This window comes from Accipiter gentilis, chromosome 6 (assembly GCF_929443795.1).
Source record: "Accipiter gentilis chromosome 6, bAccGen1.1, whole genome shotgun sequence".
Lineage (NCBI taxonomy): Eukaryota > Metazoa > Chordata > Aves > Accipitriformes > Accipitridae > Astur > Astur gentilis.
Window position 1 is genome coordinate 39,429,961 of NC_064885.1, and position 20,825 is coordinate 39,450,785.

The 20,825-nt window shown below is 41.1% G+C and overlaps 1 protein-coding gene across 4 annotated transcripts in view; it reads left to right on the plus strand.

The window, feature by feature from the left end:
- The first annotated feature begins 1,146 nt into the window (after nucleotides 1-1,146).
- MECOM (MDS1 and EVI1 complex locus) overlaps nucleotides 1,147-20,825 on the plus strand; it is a 190,037-nt gene continuing 170,358 nt past the window's right edge. For 3 of the 4 annotated variants that reach the window (XM_049802916.1, XM_049802917.1, XM_049802918.1), the window contains exon 1: nucleotides 1,147-1,220. The gene's annotated coding sequence lies outside the window, so the exon portion shown is untranslated. The remainder of the gene's footprint in view (nucleotides 1,221-20,825) is intronic. The other variant, XM_049802923.1, reaches the window with a different exon arrangement.

The following is a 20,825-nucleotide window of genomic DNA, read 5'->3' on the forward strand; positions in this document are numbered from 1 at the left end:
TCAGTTTTTTGAGTAAAAGGAATTTACAATCAGCCTTACATTTTGAGCTGTCAAAAAAAGTGAGTTTTTCTTTTCTATTTTTTTTTTTTTTTTTCTTCTTGTTTGCTGGCTAAGTCCCAAAGATGAAGGTTTGTTTTGTTTTGGGTTTTTTTGGTTTGGTTTTTTTTTGGTTGTTGTTTGTTTGTTGTTTTTTTTTTTTTAAATGTGTTTTGGATCTGCCCCAGGTTTTTTTGCAACTGTAAGAGGAGAAGGTTCATGTTCTCTATAAGGTGCTGTTTGGATCCTGAACTTATTTTAGACCATTGCATTTCTTGGAGGTCAATGGTAAGACACTGATTTACATCAGCTGAAGTTCTTGCCAGGAGTTGTGTGGTAGGCTGGATCCTTTCCTCCAAAGACTAATTGGAGGCCATCAAACTTAATTTTGGCTACTTTAAGTTCAATCTGTCTCTCTGAAAGACCAGTAAAGCTTTCCTGCTTCTCACTTCACTTAGATTTCAGTTGTAACGTATAATGCTGGCTTTCAATTGTAATTTCAAAGAGTATGCAATGCAAAGCGCTATATCCGGACCAGATTGGACAATAGGGTGTGCCTGCATATACATCTGTATGTAATTCCCTCGCTTGTGTTCAATGATGTAAACCACTTTTGATGTCAGGAATATTAAGAAACACTGTGTACCCCCAGGCCTGCAATAGGGAAAAGGCTCAGCTCCTTCCAGGGTGAGGCCCTGCTGCAGGACTAGTGATGGATGAAGGTGCCGCCTGCCTACCAAACTGTCCTCTCCGTTTCATGTGCAGGCTGAAAGGGTTTCATATGCAAAATCTGTCAGAATATTTCAAATCCTACTGTTTGGCTTTATTTTCCAGGTGATGAATGTCTGTACGAAAGCTTTCCCGAACTTCCTTTGGAGGAAGTGCCAGAAGCTGATGGAGAGGCTGCAAACGTCCAGTGTCCAACATCCGTCGGCATTCAGGAGCCATCTTCTCCAGCAAGCTCCAGTGAAGCTTTCACACCAAAGGAGAGCTCCCCTTACAAGGCTCCGATATACATTCCTGATGACATTCCCATTCCTTCAGAGTTTGAGCTCAGAGAATCCAACGTTCCTGGAGCAGGATTAGGGATATGGACCAAAAGGAAGATTGAAGCAGGGGAAAAATTTGGCCCTTTTGTAGGAGAGCAGCGGTCACACCTTAAAGATCCCAGTTACGGTTGGGAGGTAAGACACTGTACATTATTTCGGTCTGTTGAACTCTTGCATGTCTATAAACACAGAAGTATTTGCAGAATTTGAGTCCTATCCTGCAGCAGCCAGGGGATATTTGTGTACAGGAAGACTGCTTTGTGGCCTTTCGGGGCTTTCTGGATGGAAACAAGTGTAAATTAAAAAAGAAAAAAGGCAGGAATTATCGTTGCTCTTCATGCCTGAAATTTGTCTGGGTGGATATTGGCAAGTGATGCCTCTTTTGGGGAAAGAGAGGAAGAAGTTGCCTTGTTTGGAATGTTTCTTTATCATTTTTAGTCTGCTCTTGGGCAGTCCTGCAGTACATCCGTGGGCGAGGCATTTGCAAACGACACTGTGCTATCTGTTTGAAAAGAAACTGCGTGCTGCTTTCAGGGTTGTGACTCACCACTTTCTGTTGACAATGATTAGAATAGCCCTAAAATCCAGTATTGTGTGGCTAAAATTGCTATTGCAGAACGTTGTGCTACTCGGGGACTTTGAAAGCTGGGGGTTTGATCCTGCTTCCATTTAATTTAATGGGAATTTTGCCATTCATTTTCTGAATGATGGATCATTTGGATGCTGGTGTCAAACCTAGCACACGTGGGGATGATGTGGCTCATGTTACTTCTGCGGATGCTCTGAGAAATGTTGCTTTTCCTGAAGGAGCTCTAAGGCCTCCTTTGCAAGTACAGTGGTTGCTTCTTGCTTTTTTGTGCCTTCGGGGGCAAGGTGTTTTCCTCGCTGTGATATCACCTATCACCGTGGACTTGGCTGAGCTGCAGGTCCGTGGTCAGGTCAGGGCTTTAGACCTCAAGTGGTGCACGTTGCCAGTTGTGTTATGGTGTAACAAAAGTTCTTGCACGGTTTTATTCATCGCTTTAACAATGTGCTGTAGAAACAGAGTGCAATCTCAGCTTTCCATCTGTACGTTTCCTTTGGTTTCTGATAAGGGGAGAAGTGCAGAGTTTGCACGGCTCTCCAGGGCCACGACTGACCTCTGGAGAGACGGGAGGTTCATTTTCCCAGGAAAAATGCAGTTTCACTGTGGAGCAGAGCCTTGCAGATATGGTGGAAAATAGAGGTTTGATTTGCTCTTAACTGTCCATAAATACTCAGTGAGTTCATTCCAAACTTTCCATGTAGTTGTTTAAAATCTTGTGAGACCTGTGACAATATGACAGAATAGTGTCAGGAGAAATTATAGACTTGGCAGCACTCTATCGAGTTAACAGACCCTGATGCAATATAATTGCTGGTGAGAAATCTTCATTATTTGAAAGAGGCACCAGGAAACCATAAAATCTGACCTTTAACCACACCACAATTAAGCTCAGATATTGATAACAGAAACTGGAGCAAAACTGCTGATACGTGGCTGTACTTGCTGGTTTAACATATTCCAAAATTAGGGTATTTTAGACTGGACCCTCAGGTAGCACAGTGCAGGATAGCCCCATTAAAATTGAAGAAAAAACCATCTTGATTTTCACAACCTTAGATGCTGATAATATGCTGCAATATTAGAGACTAGTTTTCCTGCTTAAAATATTTAGGGTTTTGGGGTCTACAAAATCCAGACAAAAAATGCATATCTTGATAGTGCTGGAAGCCCAGCTGGCAGATTGAATCCCTTTCAAGCTGCAGGACTCGTGCCATTTGAACAGTGTTATGTATTTGGGACAGCTGGGGAGAAGCTATTGAAAACTCTTGGAGCAAAATCACACAAAATCAACGGTCGAGTCCCTCTGCAATTTGACCACTCATCTAGAAGTACTCTGCGGTGCTCAGGGGAGCTTGAAACAGATTATTCTTCCAACAAATGGGTTAAGCACATTTATTGTAATTGAAGGGAGACAAAGAAATGTTGGTTACCAGAGTTTACACAATGAGTAAAATGTCACATAGTGAAGGTTGAGGCTAAAGGACAGATGTGGGGCGACATGGTAGTGCTGGAGAAGAACTTACCAGTGCCCAGCCCAGCCCAGATGCTCATCATGGCGCTGCTCTGGAAGCCACCACTTTCTTGGACCTGTGCCTTGGGATAAAAAAGGGAGAAAGAAGCTATTACTGGTGTGTGGGCTTAGGCAGTGTCAAAGGAAGCGTGGGATGGTGAGGGAAGGGTATCATTTACTCGGGTTTAAGTACGGTCTTGGGAATTTAAGCTTTTTTGGTGTCAGTGGGGTTGTAACATTGCTAATGCTTGGGTACTTATTTAATTCTCTTGAATAGACTCCCCTGTGACTACAGGGACGGTGATTAAGTTATTGGAAAAGCCAATCTTTCCATTTTATCAGCATTTTTCTGAGTTTAAGGTGAAACACTGAATGTACAATGGTGCTTGACTTTCAAAGATGATGAAGGAAGAATCTCTTGTCAAGAAAATAATTAGCATAAACATATTAAAATATTTTTGGAAGGAAAACGTAACATCTTCCTTAGCAGTTTTCTGATTCTACATATATTACTGATTTTGCTATGAAAGATTTGCTCCTTTTTTGCAATTGTTTAGGATTGCTAGGTAGCCTAGAGTCTTAAAATAGAAATTTTCAAACAAAACCCCTACACGCATGTTGCAGGGAAGAGTTTATAACTACACACAAATTTGGATTGTAACTAAATTTTTGGAAAGGATGTTTTTGTTCCCTTGCAAAAGGTTGTAATAGTTTTTGGGTATTTCCAGCTGCGGGATACTTCTGACTTCCAGTTTTTGTGACTGATGTCCATCTGAGTTGATACTAGGATTAGCCTGTAGTGGTCGGGAGAGAAGTGGAAGTTGGAGGAAATGCTGCTGTTAAATTTTGCAGCCAGGCAGTTGATGATAAAGAAAAATTTGATGCAGAAGACTGAGGAATTTCATGAGGCCTGTTCTTGCATTCCCCTATAGCAGGACTCCCTATGGCATCGACGCAGAGTTTTGTCAGAGCAAGTCCAAGAAAACAATGTCTATTGTGTCCATTTATATACTTCAGCCATAAAACACACTCTGGGACAAAGAGAATTTGTTGTGATATAGTTGTGCTTGGGTCATGATTAGAGTGCTGTAGACCAGTTTAAATGAAAAGCCATAAATTTGAATTTTATCTCATTTTGTAGGTCTAGAGTCGAGCATTATCTAATCAGGTATTGGTTAGCTAAAGTACAAATCGAACAGGGGGTCACCGGACAAGGGGAAAGGTCGAGCTTTTTTGCAGTTTGTCACCAAGGTTTTAGTATTTGCCGGCAGCCCGAATATCCGAGGGGGTCGGGAGGCTGTTGCTCAGTGGTTGTTTGAAAAGGGAAAATTGACTGCTTCTTAATCAACAAAGAAAACAAGCTTTTAAGGGATGGCAGTAATTTTTTTTAAACAAAAGCAAGGGAACAGAAATTTAGTGATTTCATCATGGTTCATGCCCTGCTATGAAAAACAACTGGGAAAATATTTCAAAGAAAGCCTTTGAACAGGTCACCAAAGCACATGCACCTATCTTCAACCGGCATCTTCTGGAGTACATCGAATATTCAAATTCAGGTCTTTTACTGCTATAGCAAACTCAAAGTCTCATTCATAGGGACAATTTCTTCACAGGTCTTTTTATCTTAAACTTTTATTTCTTTACTAGGGAGGCAAAACTAGGAGCAATAAACTCTAATAAATCAAACTTGTCACAGAAGTAAAAAATATTTTAGAGCTTTATAAAGCAGCATATAATCTGTTTATAGAGCAGAGTATATTTTCCTGTCATGACAGTGAGGCTGAAAAACATCTCAGATTTGGTAGAGTATGCTTGAGCTGATGCTATTACTTCTAAATGGAAATTAGGAGGCCATTTGGCTATTTGTTTACTTCTCTCACAATTTTGATGTGAGTTTTTGGGGAAATCTGCACAGCTTCCTAAAAATTGTTCTGGAGTACAGGCTTCCCACTGGTCTAGAGGGACTGGAACAGTTGCAATTTTAACTTTCAATTCTGCACTCTTTGGCTTTCTTTTGGCATTTTTGAAATGTAAATTTAGGTTTATTTGAGATTCTGGGTTCTAGGTGTACCATCTGTCTTTTATGAAAATTAAATAATAAGTTACAAAATGTAAAGGTATAGGCTTTTAGAGTTGGAATCTAATGTATATGCTCCCAAACTCAGGTTGTAGCACCTAAACTGATAGCTTGGTTTTCTTGCTCTTAGCATCGAAAGACTTCCACTGTAATCAATGGGAGTTACTTACCAGCTGATTCCTCCCTGTGTATAGAAGTTATCCCTTACCCCCTTAATTTTCTGCTGTTGTCTGACACCTTCACACTGCACTGACTTTTACAGACCAAATCTTGACCTTTCCTTGAATTGTTTTTAAGAGCATTAACATTCAAAGCAACTCCAGCACTCAACCAGGTGGTCGGAAAGTGGGGAAGTATAATGCAGATTCCTTGCCTACATTTTCTCCTTGCGTATGGATTTCAGCAGTATAGGGATTCCAGGAAGCTTTGCAAAATTATTATTGAAACAAAAGCAGGAATAAGAATGTGGGTTATTCAGTTATTTGGAATTAAAAAAGAATAACTTGTTTTATTGTTGGGGGGCGTGGATGCTTTTTGATCAATACAAGACCAACCTAGTTTTGCAGATAGCGTATTCCCCCCCCCAGGTCAACAGACCATCCACTTCTGACAGCTGCAGGTGGGGGTGACATCCTTACCTTTTCTTCAATACATAGGTGATGTTTTATCCCATTTGGAGCTCAGCTTTGCAAGGCATAGAGCACTCTGGCTGAGCTCCAGCAAAGCACTTAGGCATGGCCTTATCATCAACGGGATTACCCAGGTGTTTGAGTTAAGCATGTGCTTAGCTGTTGTGTTAAGCTCTCTGTTAGGGACATAGTGTTCAGTGCCACATAGGATGGAGTTCATACCGTATATCTTGCCTGGGGTGAGTATGTACGAGGGTGCTTAAGACAGCCCCTCGAAAGTTGTGTACAAAACCAACATTACTTATGGTGCTGCTAATGTTACCAGCCTGAATTCTTCTGTTGTTTGCATCTGTGTCTTGTGGTGAGGCTGTGACTAAGTCCGGTGCTACCGCAGCTATAGGAGTCCTGTAGCAAGGCAGACAGATGCTTCAGGAGCACAGTGTAGCTCTCAGAGGCGATGTGAGCTGTATACCCCAACCAGCTACCTGGCTGTTAACACCAGCTTTCTCCCTGCTCCGATGACAGACGGTTTATAATTACAAATGAGCAAACAACAGGTCCTCGAACAGCAAGATAGGAGCAGGAGGACTTGTCGTTCCATTTGAATGAAATATACTAACAGCAAAGGGGAGCTGTTGGTCCTTTCGGTTGTTTCATGTGGATGGAAGAGTGTTAGGACGTGGGGACAGCACAGAGTAGTCTGCTGTTGTCTTTCTCTACTGTTCCTTATTTCCACTCTTCAATTCTCCGAATTCTTTGATTAACATGATTAAGCAGAGTCTCACATTGTGAGGTCGGTGGGACACGATGCTGGTTTTTTGGATGACGACCACAGCCTTGCCTTGCTCAGGCAAAGCTGCTCACTGGAAGGGAAGCATGAACAAGATCTGCAAAGCTCCCTCTTTGGCTCTACGATGGAGCTATTCTCAAAAAATGCTCAAAACTGTATCGCACAAGGTAGCCGAGAGGCTGTAGTGGCTGCCAGAAGGGAGGTGCCGCTTGCCCCTGTCCTGAGCCAGCCCTGGCACTGCTGCTCACGGGGCTGATACATCGCTGAGCCAACCCAAAGTCAACGTGGCGACAGCATCAGGAAGAGTTTTTTGGCTGGTGCAGGAGGCTGAGCGGGTGCTGGTGTGGCACGGCTGTGAAATCTCACATAAAACCTTTGTCTCGATTAAACCTGAAATGGTTTGTGTAGAATTGACTATTTCTCCATCCGTGGTGGATGGTCCACCATGTCCTTAACCCTGGGGGCAGGAAGTCACCCATTTTGTGGCACGGTCTAAAGCCACAGAAACCTCTCTGTAGGTCTGTGTATGTATTCCCCTCAAAGCCACTGAGGTTTTAATTTAATCAGGAGGAGCATTAACTCCTGAGGGAAGCAGAGTGAAACCATAAAGGTCAAGTAGACTCAGAAGTAGGAAGGGGAGGAGGAAGTCTTGTTACCTTCTTCAGTGCAGAACTGGGGGATGTTTCAGGAGTTTGTATTTCTCTTCAAAATAAGGTGGTGGTTATTTACTGAAACGTGACCCAGGTAGATTTTATTTGAGTTCAGTAGCACTTTGTCCAAGCAAGTAATAGCACTAAATAAACTGAGAGAAAAGCTGTCACTGGAGTAGAACTGTGAGATTATGAAAATATGAAGAAAAATAATTGTGAGGTATGCCAGATGTCCCTTTAGAAGACAAAACCTGTAAATTGAATTTAGCCATTAAAAAAGACAACATCAGAATGAAAAATATAAAAGATAGAACTGAAGAGAATAATAATTGCATCTAATAGAATTGACAAACAACCATAATTCTTCCCATTAAATAAATACGTTATAAAAAATTTATTATGAAATGCCACATTATGCAAGCCAGGATTCAAAGATGAGTTCTTTGCATTAAGTACAGTAGATGCCATTAAGGAAAACAGTCAATATGTCACTAAGCCACGGCCTGTAAAATTAAATTGATTTGGTAAATGTAAGTAAGATAGATCTGTTTGCTTTCATCATCAATTTTGAGTGGGTGAACAGGTGATGTCACCAACCTGGGAGCGATAAAGATGCAGGACCATCTGGAAAGCTTTGTGATGGATGGGCAACTGCTTTTGGATAGTGACAGTGCTGTGGTACTTTGTCACTTGGGATGCAGTACTTAATAACTTTTCAATACCATCATAATAAATTTCACTGCCTTATTAATATAGAAATGGTGAGTTATTACTGTGATGGCTATTGTAAATAACAAGAGATGCAGCTGTCAAAAGCTGATTGTTTGGGCATGTTTCTTTAAGCAACACAGTTGACTCGGGATAATCAACGTATGTCTATACCAGCAGAGTTTATTGCTCTTGTCAGAAGAAAAAGCTGCATTATTCAAAAATTATATGAAGTCCATAATAAACAAGTTTAATATATTATCAGACTTTTCCTATAAGTTTCCTAACACAGAAGAATAAATCACTTTTAATAATGCCTTTCCGTGTACAATAATATCCTTATGTTGTAATAATGTCCTTTCCTAACTATTCACCAAACAGAGAACTTCTGAAAAAACAGAAAGGTATCTCACTCATCAGAACACTTGCAAAATTAAATCTCCCTATTTCATTAAAAGGCTACTTTTGATATAAAGCTGATGGGCTCTAGCTGTGTCTTTCTTTTTTATTTTAATTGAACAGATGTAGTTAAAAGTAATCTATGACAAAGAAATACAGACAAAATTATAACCATGTGTCCCTAAATACTGGCAGGAAAGAGCATCTGTGGGTGTTTTATGAAAGCCCAGGACTGCTCTGTGACATTGCTGCTAATGTTATCGGTCTGAGGACTGGAGAGAAACAAAATGCATAGATAGTTGTTAGCAGAAGATGAATTACCAGATCAATCATTTAGCACCATTCAGAGTATTACACCATTGTTCCCTGGCAAGATAATTAAATCAATGGTCTGTCTTATTTGTGTAAAGAGGCACAAACTTGTAAAGAATATCTAAAGCTCCTCAAACATATTATTTCTGGATTTTTTTTTTTTTTTTTAAGCCCTACTGACTTTGCCTTTCAGGCTCTAGCTTTGTCCCTCTTTTCAATTAAATGTCTCTCCACCATTTCTATGACTGCTGAAAAGAGAGCCAGCAGTCTATTAACAGGCAATAAAGTTCAGGAAGCCTAAGACTAGTTTCTTGGGTCAGAGGTGAAAATTGCATACTAAATGAAACAAAGGTGTGTCTTGATGGCTCAACAAGCAGTGGAGAGACGAGCATACATGTGGGCAGGAGGAGGCGGTCATCATTAAACAGAAGCAAATGAAGACAGGAGTTAGTGTACAGCAAAATGCTTATTAACCCAAATGAACACATGCCCTTCAGAGGCTATAGCACTGAGGTTTGGCATTTAAACCACCGTGTGATTTAACAGTACCATTGAAATCTGGGCATTTGGTCTAATAAAGACATCACTAAACTTTAAAACCAAAACAAAACCCCCAACTCCTGCTTGCTAGAGCCTGCAGACTGGGGTGTGTTCGTCAGAATGGTACAAAAATATACTTATTTGGAAATAAAGAATAGAGAACATTAGTTGGCTAATAGGGTATTTCCACCCCAGAGAGTATTAATACGGCGTTTTATTGACGTGACATCCCTCATGTTTCCTGGCTGAACGGTAGGTGGCACATGCAGGAGTGAAGACAGGTTGTCATAATCCAGCCTGATTTTATGGGATCGCGTTAACTTTGGCGCATACAATAAGTATTAATTTGGAAAAAAAAAATACAAATGTTAAGTAGGCCTTTCTTCTCAAGTACGGTCCTAGCATTTAGCGTGGAAAGATGTAAAAGATCCCACAAAAGGCATAACATTTCATCAGGTGAAGCCTACGGCGTAAAGGGGCTCTTGTGTATAGTGGGTTTCCCAAAGTGTTGTTCTTAGTCTTAACTTGATGAAGTGTATTGGCAACATGCACGGAGCGGGCTTTTTACATGCTGTTTTGGAGACCTGGTGCATAGCCATTCAGGATTTCCGAGAGTAACTTTCAATGCTCTCCTATCTTCTCGAAATGGTCTCAAGTGGTAAATTGGCTTTCAAAAAAAAAAAAGTGTAGCTGTGACTATATGGGTATTTTTTGCAAAATTAAATCTGAATATTCATGTTTTCTAAGAGATTTGCGGTCACAGTATTTCTGTTGCTTACAGCAGTGGGTATTTCAAAACCATGGCAGTAATGTTGGTTTTGTACAAAAACGGAAATCTCTCTGGGATGGGAAAATGGAAGTTTGGGTATGAGAAAGCTTCAGCATTACCGCATTTACAGAAAATATTCTTTAAAGCCAATTTTAAGCAGTCATGTAGTGATAACCTCTGCATAAGCCAAACTTTGCATGTGAATATGGAAAAAGTAATTTTTCTTGCTAGCATTAACTTGGTGTCTACCTATTTGGAATACCTACATGTGTAGGCACCCAAACGAGAGCGACGGAGGAATCCAAGGAGGAGAGAAACCAGTTTTTCTGTCTTCCTTTAATGCTAAAACCAGAAATTATCCTACCAAACCTTCTGTGTCTGCAGAGGGAGATGGTGCTGATGTCCAGGGAGAGCAGCGATGTGCTGCAGTGCCTTGCCATGCCCTTTGAAATACGCCTTCTCTTTTGCACAGAGGACTTTATCTTACATTTTCCCCTAGTTAAGACTATGCGAAGAGGCCTTTTTTCTTATTTGTTTGAAGATCTGTGGTCTCAAAACGCATATCCCTTGACCTGCTGACCCCAGGCAGTACACTTCTCTTTTTTTCTTCCTTCATCACTGTTTCCTTCCTCCTCCCATAGCTGGTGCTACTGTCCTCCACGTTGTCCCAAAACCTTGCAGTCAGCTGGGTTCCTTGTTCAACCTCATGAAGAACCCTGTAATTTCCCTCTGCCTGGCCTTTTCTGAATGCTTTGCAAGTCCCATTCACCTCTGCCCCTTCTATCTGGCCTTCATCCTCCTTACTTTAGTTTTCAGCAGGTCGCCGCCATAATGGTCATCTTTGCCTCTGGCATTGACTGGCCACACAGTTTGCTAACCAGGCTCTGGTTGCCTTTTAGTGCCTGCATATGTTTTAGTTTTCTGCTGTATCCTTTCCTGCCTTGGCTGTCCTCATATCAACATTTCAGTGTCCCTCAGTCCATCTAGGCTCAGTGCTTCACCGTTCTTGGGGACACAGTCTGCCCGAACCTCCCACAAACTCTTTCCTCTGCTTGAAATATCACCACTTCCACTCTTGGCAAAGCAGCTCAACCCCTACCAGTACGGGGCCCCGCTATTTCCTTTCAAAAGTTGATTTTCTCAAATCATCTCCCAAATTTGATGGCTCTCATTGTTGCGAAAAAGGCAACATCTCAAGGGCTGTCCTCAAAACCTGTTCCCTCCCACCGATGCAAGCGAAGCTGAATAAAACATGTGTTTTAAGCAGAAATAATGATGCCCTGTTTTCACACTAGTTTAAGTAGTTATTTGAAAATTACGACTTTAACAGAAGCTGCTGTGTGTGTAAAGAAACCCTCGTGGTAGGGATTCAGCTCGTGTGACTTGTTTGGCATTTGCATTCAAATACTTTTGTGCTTCTGGAGCATTTTTAAGACTTGACTATCTGCTCCCGCCACCCATGACAACAATGCACCAGCAGAAGATGAAAATTCTGGTTTTCAGCCCCAGCATTCCTGAATAAAATTTAGCTGATTGCAACAGTATCATTTCGGGTGTGATTTTTAGTGGGTTTGAGTTTGAATGGGTTTAGAATAGGTGCTTGAGCGGCTTTTGTCCCCATGCTAATGCCCCCGCAGCAGTGGGAGTCGGGAGGAGTGAAATGATGACCTGAAATAGCAGACGGCTCCAAACAGAGCTGGATTAATGTGAAATGGGGCCCTCATCCTATCCAGCCACGAAGCCTCCAGCCAGCCTGGGGGCACCCGTGCCGTACCCCATCCAGGATCCCCCCCCCAAACCTTCCCCATCAAACCCACCACCACCACCGAGCCCCCGGTCTTTCCGCAGCAAAGAAATTCTCCAAAGTGGGTCTCCAGCAGCCCTGACAGGACGATGAGCTGTGTGCCATTCCGAACATGAAACAGCGGAGGGATTAAAACCCAATTTGCCTGTATTCTGATGGGCTTTGTATAATTTTTTATGCGCGACAGACGCATTTGATGTGTTTGGAAAATTCAGCAGTAGCGTTCCTCCTCCTGTGATATTGCCAGGCTTGCTCTGTAACGCTGAAGAAGGAAAAAAAAAAAAAAAGCCTTAGTGTTGGGAATTATAAATAATTTGATGCAACAGGTTTAAGTTACCATTTTTGTGGTGAAAAGAAAAGCTTAGCATGATCCAGATTTTCCTTGGTTTCCTCCCATTCTGCTGAGAAGCAGAGGTATTCACATTTCTTTGTCTAACAGTTTTATAATGTCTTAAGAGATTAACAGTGAGCATGAATGAGGGGCTGAGGATTAGACGACAAAAAGCCCGGGCCGTCCACTACCTTGTTTGCACATTTTACATTTTTCAGCATTGCCGAGCGAGTATAGAAACTAAGGAAAGATAATAAGGACCAGAGTCCCAAAAGTGTTTAGTGATTCAAAAAAATTCAGATGCCATGTCAGAACTGACAGAATGATGGAGCATTATGTGGCAGGACCCACTTTTTTGTCTTAGGGTAAGCTCTCGCCCTGAGTGAATGCAGATGTTATCGCAGGATCCCAGACAGACAGTCAGTGAAATGTGACAAGCTGTCAGCAAAGTTACACTACGTTGAGTTTGCTAAAATATCCTAAAGCTTTATACATGGTGCTGCTTTTTTTATATAGAAAACTTTTAGCTCAATCAATTGAGGAAAAAAAATGGGGGTTGGGGGGGGGAGAAAAAAGAGAGGGTTACAGTAACCTTTCCAGTTAAGAATCCTTTGAATGGTTCAGACATGGCTGTAAAAGTTTTTTAAGAGTGGGGAAAAATTATAATATGAAATATTTGGAAGGTTACGTTGGCATCAGTAAAACTTCTGAAAGCAAAGCGCATGCACAGTAAGGCTGTTAACCACATGTCATACTGTGTCAGTCATTCCCCGAATGATTTGGGTATTTACCCCTGTGAAATGCTTAGTCAAATCAGTAATAGCAGCCAGCAAAAGTGAATCCTACCAGTACTCAGCTTTCTCTTTAGCAGGGTATCAGCTTCAAAATAGGGGGTTTATAAGCAATTGTAATTCCTTTACTGTTTTTTTTAATTTTTATTTTTATTTTTTTTTAACCTCAGAAACAGGCGCAAATGCACTGGTAAAATTGCAAACCTAATGGCTAAAAGGATGTAAAGTGAACTGGTTAAAACATGCTCAGCAAATAAAAATATATGGCAGGGTAAATCAATGCAAATGATCTGAATTCAGATGCTCTGAAGTCATAGTGAGGCTCAGAAAATGACTTTTGTTTTGAAATTTGGGTCTGCAAGAGATATTTGATTTGTAAATATTGTAAGAAGATCTAAGCTTCTTAAATTTTGAGTAGAAAAATAAGGGTCCTGTTCTGCATAATCTTAAATATTTAACTCTCAAGGAATCTGCAGCAAAGTGATGTTATTTATGTGCCAACACACTCCCAGGACGGTGCTCAGTATTTTCTTGTTTTAATACTTCATTACTTAAAAAACATACATATATACTGGGAAACTTGAATATTTTTACACATGCAACTGATTTTCACTTTTGAATTAGGGCTGAGTCAGATTCAAGCTTTTACATAATTAGAGGACAGGGAGCCTAAAATACTGGTGTTTTCAATTTCTTTCACAGGTTTATTTTAAAGGTATATTTCCTTATACAGGCAAGTAGATTTTGATTTGAAAATGCCAAAGTAAATTGCATATCTGTTTTGTAAGTAATTATATATATCATTCACAGGAGCCCCTTTAATAGTCTGTATTCTTGTCTTATTACTGTTAGCTTAAACCTAAATTTAATGAGAAGGCTGTTTATAGTGGCACAAACTAATATATTTTGCTAGAATACGAGTTGCAGTACGTTCATTCTCTTCTAAGCAGAGCAGAATAATGCATGTGATTTATAATCAATTTAGATCTCCTTTTGAATAAGATGATCTTGCATTATTTGTTTCCATATATTGAAAATATTAATTTACTTCTAGAAGCAGGGGAGAAAGGGAAACGTACCCAGCCACAATTTAGTATAATTTCTGTTATAACAAAATGTATTACCAAACAACACAGCAACCTTCCCCGATTCTGAAAAATGGGATGCAAAGACGCTTAGGAGATAACATCTCGCACAGTGTTTTTGTAAAAACCCCCGAAGTAAACAATCCAACTAAATTATGCATATGGAGGAAATGATTGAGAATATGTTTAGCTGGTAATCGCACTCATGCTGAAGTTTTAAATTTCATCTGTCTGCTCAGATCTATTGTGATCCATTAAGTGGCTTCCTTTTTTTCCGACAAATTGAATGCTGCAACTGCAAGGAGCTCTTTTGTTCTTTTAATTCAGTCAGCATGGAAATGATTTTCTCATTTCAGGCCCTTTTCTGTCCTCTCTTCATTGTGTCAATAAAATAGAGTTGTGCAGAGCTGCTCTAATCAGCTTAGAGTGCTAATTCATTGCACTGGGATGCTATCTGGGTCCGGCTACAGGTGGGCACTATAAGGGGTCAGTCTCCAGGGGAGTCTAATTGTGTCTCTCTTGGGTCTTGTTTGCAGAATAACTGAAATCTCAAAACCCGGCTTAAGAAAGGAAGAGAAAATGCACAAACGCAGGCATATAGGAGCACGCATGGTCTCTAGGTGCACTACTCGGTCTCAAATTTGTTTCTATTTTGACACCATTTGGGGAAGGGAATGCTTTAGTTCAGTGGCAAAAGATAAATAAGAAACTTTGTAGATCACTTTTAAAATTTAAATAAGAATGTGGTCATTTTGAGACATAGGTGTGCAAAAGGGAAACAGATGCTGTGGTGCTGGTGAGGGGTTTCGGGCGAGGCTTGCCTTTAAATTTTGGAGGCTTTCAAAAGACTAACAAAACCCCAAGAAAATGCATTATTTAGATAACAAATCCTCTCCGCATGTGCCAGTGGTGGTCTTTAGCAAGCTTTTCACCAGGGTATGTTGAGCCAGCCCCAAGCACCCCAGAAAATCCTCCGGCAAGCGAGGCAGGGAGCCAGGGCTGCCCCAGTCCTGCCCCAGTGCCTAAACCCCGCGGCAGCCCCTTCCTCCCAGCGTGGAGGGGCTGTGCTGATGGCAGGAGGTGATGCTTTCTGCTGGAGACTTCGGGTCTTATCCTGGGTTATCGGGGACAACTGCTTGGGAAAGATCAAGAGAGGACGAGTGCAAGGGGAATAGAAGCCTCATGTTTGCCTCTACCCCAATATTGCATGGTTTGGCCTCAGAACTGTCCCTGACGCAAGACAAGCACGCTGCAGGCTTTGCTGTTGGTTTTTTGGGTTTTTTTTTGTTTGGTTTTTTTTGTTTGTTTGTGTGATTTTTTTGTTTTGTGGTTGTTTTTTTTTTTTTAATAGATGAACTTATGTTTGCCACCAACCACAAAAAAACTGAGAAAAGAGGCAGTGATGGGGAGGGGTAGAGGACTGCCAGTGATTTCTCCTGTCTCTTGCCACCTTGTTGCAGGGTGGGGGGTTTGGGAGCATCTGCCCTGGGGTGCGTCCTTGCTTCTGCCAGCCCTGCACCCCCAGGGCAGCCCTGGCACGTCTTCCATCAGAGACTGAGCAGCAGAGCCCAAATTTCCCAGACAGACATGATAGACGCTGCCAAATCGCTTCCTGATGTAACGCCAGCAACTTCAGCACGCACAAGTCTGCTCCCAGCACTTGCTATGCAAGCCAACAGAGATGGGCATAGGCAAAGTAGTAATTATGGGGATCCTACCAAAAACTTCTCAGCACCTTAAAGATGGCAGAGGAGCCCTGGCATACTTTCTTGCTGGGGAGGAAGGGCATGGTTTGTTGCAGAACAGCCAGGGACTCTGTGGAAAGAAAAATGCAGTGAAAGTGGTAAAGAAAACTGAGCAAATCATAAATTTCCTTAATAGTGTAAAGCAACTGAATTTGGACAGCATTTTGTTTTTAAATTAACGTGAAGGTTTTCCCACAGAATGTATTTCCCGTGCCCACAATTGTTCATGCAAAAATTGGGCGCTATTTGGAATTACTTTAAAAATCTCAGTCCTGAAAAAAAGGATTGGGTCTCTCCCAGCCTCTTTTACCCCCATGCGACTGAGGTTCTCACTTATGTGTAGGAAAAGCAGAGAGGGCATGGTCGTGGCCCTGGGGCAGGGGCAGTTCCTCTCCTGTAGCACAGGGGGTTCGGGGAACGGGGATGTGACAAAGTCTCCCAAAATCCAGTGCCCTTTTGGCAGAGAAGCCAGTGCTGGCTCCAGAAAGGATTTCAAGGCAACGCGGGCTCTGCAGGGCATCATATCCTCATCCTTAGCCACTTCCACAACTGCAGTTCTCCTTCGCTCCAAAGTGAAGCTGATTGAATTTCGGCAGGACTGTTCCCCACCGCTGGATTTTCTACAGGAGAGATAAGCTTGTCAGTCTATTGTGGTTTTGTGGCCGAGCCGCCACCATGAAAATTAATTAACATACCTGAAGCCATCCCTGAGCAGGAAATCATAGTGCTGCTCTGTGATTCAGGGGTGAATAGGATCTCTCTATTATCAAAAACTCCATCAGGGAAGAGGAAATTAAGTTCCTAATTAGACAGTGTCCAAAGGAAGAAGTGAGGCATTGAAGAGATGAAGAAAATTGAGAGGTAGCTGATGCACGTATCAGGCTAATGATAGAAAAGGAAATAGTAGAGCTTGAAAGGTCACTGACCTTATTAGGCTAGGAGAAAAGTAGTAGATCTTCAAAAGCTTTCACCTATGATAGGTTGACAATGTGTGAAGTTCTCTAGATGGTCAGAGAGGAAAGACAGCCCAGAAAGAGCATGGGAACAAATTAGGTAGATTACAGTGAACTGCATAAATGCAGCATGGAAAGCGTATTTAGTAAAGAGAGGAATTCAGGGTAGAAATAGCCAGAAATGTTTCATTATTTGATGAGATCTCTTTCCAGTAAAAGTACAGGATTTTCTTTCCCACTTAGTAATTTTATTTTTTTGTTCTATCAACTAAACTCAGTCATGATCCATCACTGGGTATAACATTCCTCTAATGAAGTATTTGCTTTCTGCTAAACTGAAACATTTCAGTGGTAGCCAATTCTGAATATTAACTTCAGCGAGATGAAGACAGCAGTGCTAATAATAGCTTCAACATTAGGTTTTGTATATAAGAAACACTTTCTGCATCACATAGTGAAAGGATTGCAGCTCCCTTAGTGGCAAGAGACTTTTACCTTGGAATACCAAACCTGGCCAGCTGCAAGAGTTTTAAAGGCTGTTATAGGCTATTTTCTCAGTAGGTAAAAACTCCCTGGCTCTTTAAATGAGATATTACAAGGAACAAGTCTATAGCAAGTCAAATGAAATACCTCTAAAGCCTGCCTCCTCCCAGCCTCTCTTCCTGCAGCAGTTCTGCGCCGTACGTAGGTGATTTCTCAGAGCCAGCAAGGCCTGATTAAAATCCTCCCTGCTGGTTCACGTACAAGCATGGGTTTGAGTTTAGAGGTAGAGTTGCTCCTCTGTCTTCCTGGTAAATGCTCCAGTTTTCTTGTTGTGACTGTTGGTAGGGAAGGGGGAGAAGGAATGCAAAGAAGAAAGAAGAGGAAATTAAAAATACAGCACTGCATATTTTTCATGCAACAGGACCAGTCCATTTACAATATAACATAACAGCAGTTTTTCAATCAAAATAAATGAGGACAAATTCTCTGCTGGTAAAATATGGATGTAGCACCATGACTTTCCTTAAATGTAAGCAGGGTATGATCTACTCCAACAGTACCTTTATAAACCCAATGTAAGGACAGACCGTGAAAAAGCCTGTATTTTTTCTTTTGCTATGGGAAAGTTTAATAGCTTTTTTAAAATGCTATGAATAACAAGACTGTTTTTAATTAAATACTGTTGTATTCTGAAATTAAAAAACCCTTTGCAGACAAACGCTACCATGTGGAGTTTGACAAATAAGGCAAAAGATGCTTCCTGAATCTACCTAGAAGAGCTAACACTTTCCCATCATCAGAAACAAAGCCAAACACAGTATATTTCTTATCTTTTTCTGGTGCTTGCGATCCCATGCTGAAGCAGAACCACTTTGTAGGACTCCAGCCTGGAGGCCAGAAGCACTGCTGAACCCGTGGGCAGAAGAGCAGCGCATACCTCCAGCCCTAGGAGGGCTCTGCAGAAAGGCTTTGCTGGTGCTAAAGTTCCCGGAGATGGAGAAGGGCTGCCATCCCCGATTAGATGTGGTTTGTAATAGTATCGTCCTGTTTTCACTCACCACGGTAGAACATTTCTACTAGGCTAACAAGGCATAGGGTAATGAGAAACATGCCAAGTTTAAGGGAAAGAGGAGTCGAACCTACGTACAGGAAACAAATGTGATCAATTACCCCAAGTGTAGAGCTCACAGATACCTTATCTTAAGGCTCCTTAAAATAAGAACTTGATTGTTTCCAAATGCGTCTAAGAAGCTAGTGATAGAAACGCATTAATACGAGAGACACGTGAAATTTTATTACCTCCAAAAATTGTCATTATTACTTGCTTCTAAAGATATGGAAGAATCAACACAACTGTCTAACGCATGATCATAGCAATAAATCTATGACTACCTGTGCATGTGCAGGCTGTACATGTAGAAGCAGAGTTTCAGCGTTATGTTATTACAGTCACCTAAACAATATTTCAAAAAGTCACCAGTATTTATTGCAATATAAAAATCCTCTTTTGCAGTTTATTTTTATTTCATTGGGGTTTTTTTTTTGTTAGCATTGGACTTGTTTCTTTTCTTCAAAACAAATATTTTAAAGAAGTTTTCCTGGTGATTATTCTTCTTGTAGGTGCTACACCATCTGTAAATGGCTACTGAACTTAGGTTGACACTAGAAATGGAGATTGTTAGCTGAAATTTCTGACACATGGTGTGTTTTCTGAAGATACATTAGGAGCAGGGAGAAATGTGTAATGGCAAGCTCATACTAAGGTATGGTTTTGACCTAAAGTTATGTGACTTTCTGCTAGGTTTTTAACGTAAATCTGGTATGTTTAGGGCAGGAATATATTCTTTTTCATGAAATTGCTACTGTCCGTAGGAATGTCACCCATGAATGAATTAGCAGGAGAAGGGAAGCCACTGTGGGAAGTCTAACACGCTCTTCCCGTGCATACAAGTCCCTCTGGCATCAACAGGAGTTTTCTGTGAGGTCTGATGAAGGTATATGACCCAAACCCTCACAATTACATTAGACTTATTGCCTGAGATGAATGTGGCACTTCTTATACCTTATGGGTGGATTTACACAGGTTAAGACTGCGACTGGACCAAGGCAGAGTGTTACCGCTGCTTTTAACAGGAGTAATGCCAGCCTCTTGTATTCCTACGCATGATGACATTCCATAGGAAAGCAATTTAAAAGTTGGGCGCTTAGGACTGATGTATCGGTAGAAGGAATCTTTTGTCAGTAAAGAGTCCAGACTGGATTTCAAAGGACTCCGTTCGCTTTGTAAACCCACACCTGATCCACCTTTGCATAATGCGGACTGAAATGAGGGCTAGAACATTTAAATTTTGCTAGACATCTCTTGACATAGGTGTTTCTATAGGAAGGAGGTTATTGCTTCATTCAGCAGGGGCAGGCTTGTTTCCTTTAAAATGTGTTTGCTTCTCTCCCGAGATGACAAATTCAGCAGCATCTTTAACACACTATTCTCTTTGGCATTGATGTTTCGTGTTTGAGATAAATATTAAGTTGTTTTAACGTTCGTGAACGTTTACGAATTCCAAAAGAATGAGGTGTTTATTACAAATGGTCATTTAGGTGCAGCTTACACTCTTCAGACATGCTTGTTATAGTGATGCATGGGGTGGTCATTTCAGGGGACAATGCTAAAATGTAAGAAAAAAAAGTTTCAGGCATTTAGCTGGAATTATATTCAATACCGACCTGTTATGGTTTATTAAAGTTCTGCACTTTAGCCTGGAGACATTTGCCAGTGCAAAAGTAATGGCTGCTTTAACATCCGTGTACAAAAGTGGAATTTAAGAGATTAACTTGCATTTGACCTACTTCAGCTCTCCTAGTAATGAGGGGTGCAGGGGCACAGAATTAATTTCTCTCAATTTGTGGCTCTCAGGGGTGCTGCTAAGTTTGAGAGTGCTTGAATTTTAAGAGTCTCCTGGTGTGCTGAGAAGGTTTTGTTACTGCACGGAGTTCTGCTAGCGGCAGGCACTGAAGTGCCAGTTTTATCTATTTGATTAATAGCCTGATTGAGTTCTAGTGTATCTTTGAAAGAAAAAAACATATTTTCTCTCCCACTCGAACAGCATTTTTTCCCACATGCACCCATTCTCCTCTCCCACCCAGTAACAGCAACTCAAACCAGCCAATAGACTGAGAAATGTCTTCTGGGCCTAACTTTTAGTCTACAGCTCTCAAGCTGGGTTTTACATTCCAGGTATCTCACCTTCACAATAATCTGGGATTTATTTGGGATCTGCTGTACGTTTGTTGTGTGTGATATTAATGGGTTCTAACACGATATAACTCAGGGTGCTATTATTTGGAGTGATGCGATTTTAAAAGCTAGCAAATGACTGTGCAATTATTACTCTAGTGCTGTGTCTTTACCACAGTATTAATGCATCCAAAGAGATTTTTGGCAAAGCAATTTATACTCTGGTGAAATTGGCTGTAACTACTGAATGTACAACATTTCCTTTTCTCCCTGAATTTAAAAAGTCTGGTTTTGTTCCTTATCGATACACTTCATCCCTCCTCTTCCTTTTAAAATAACTGCT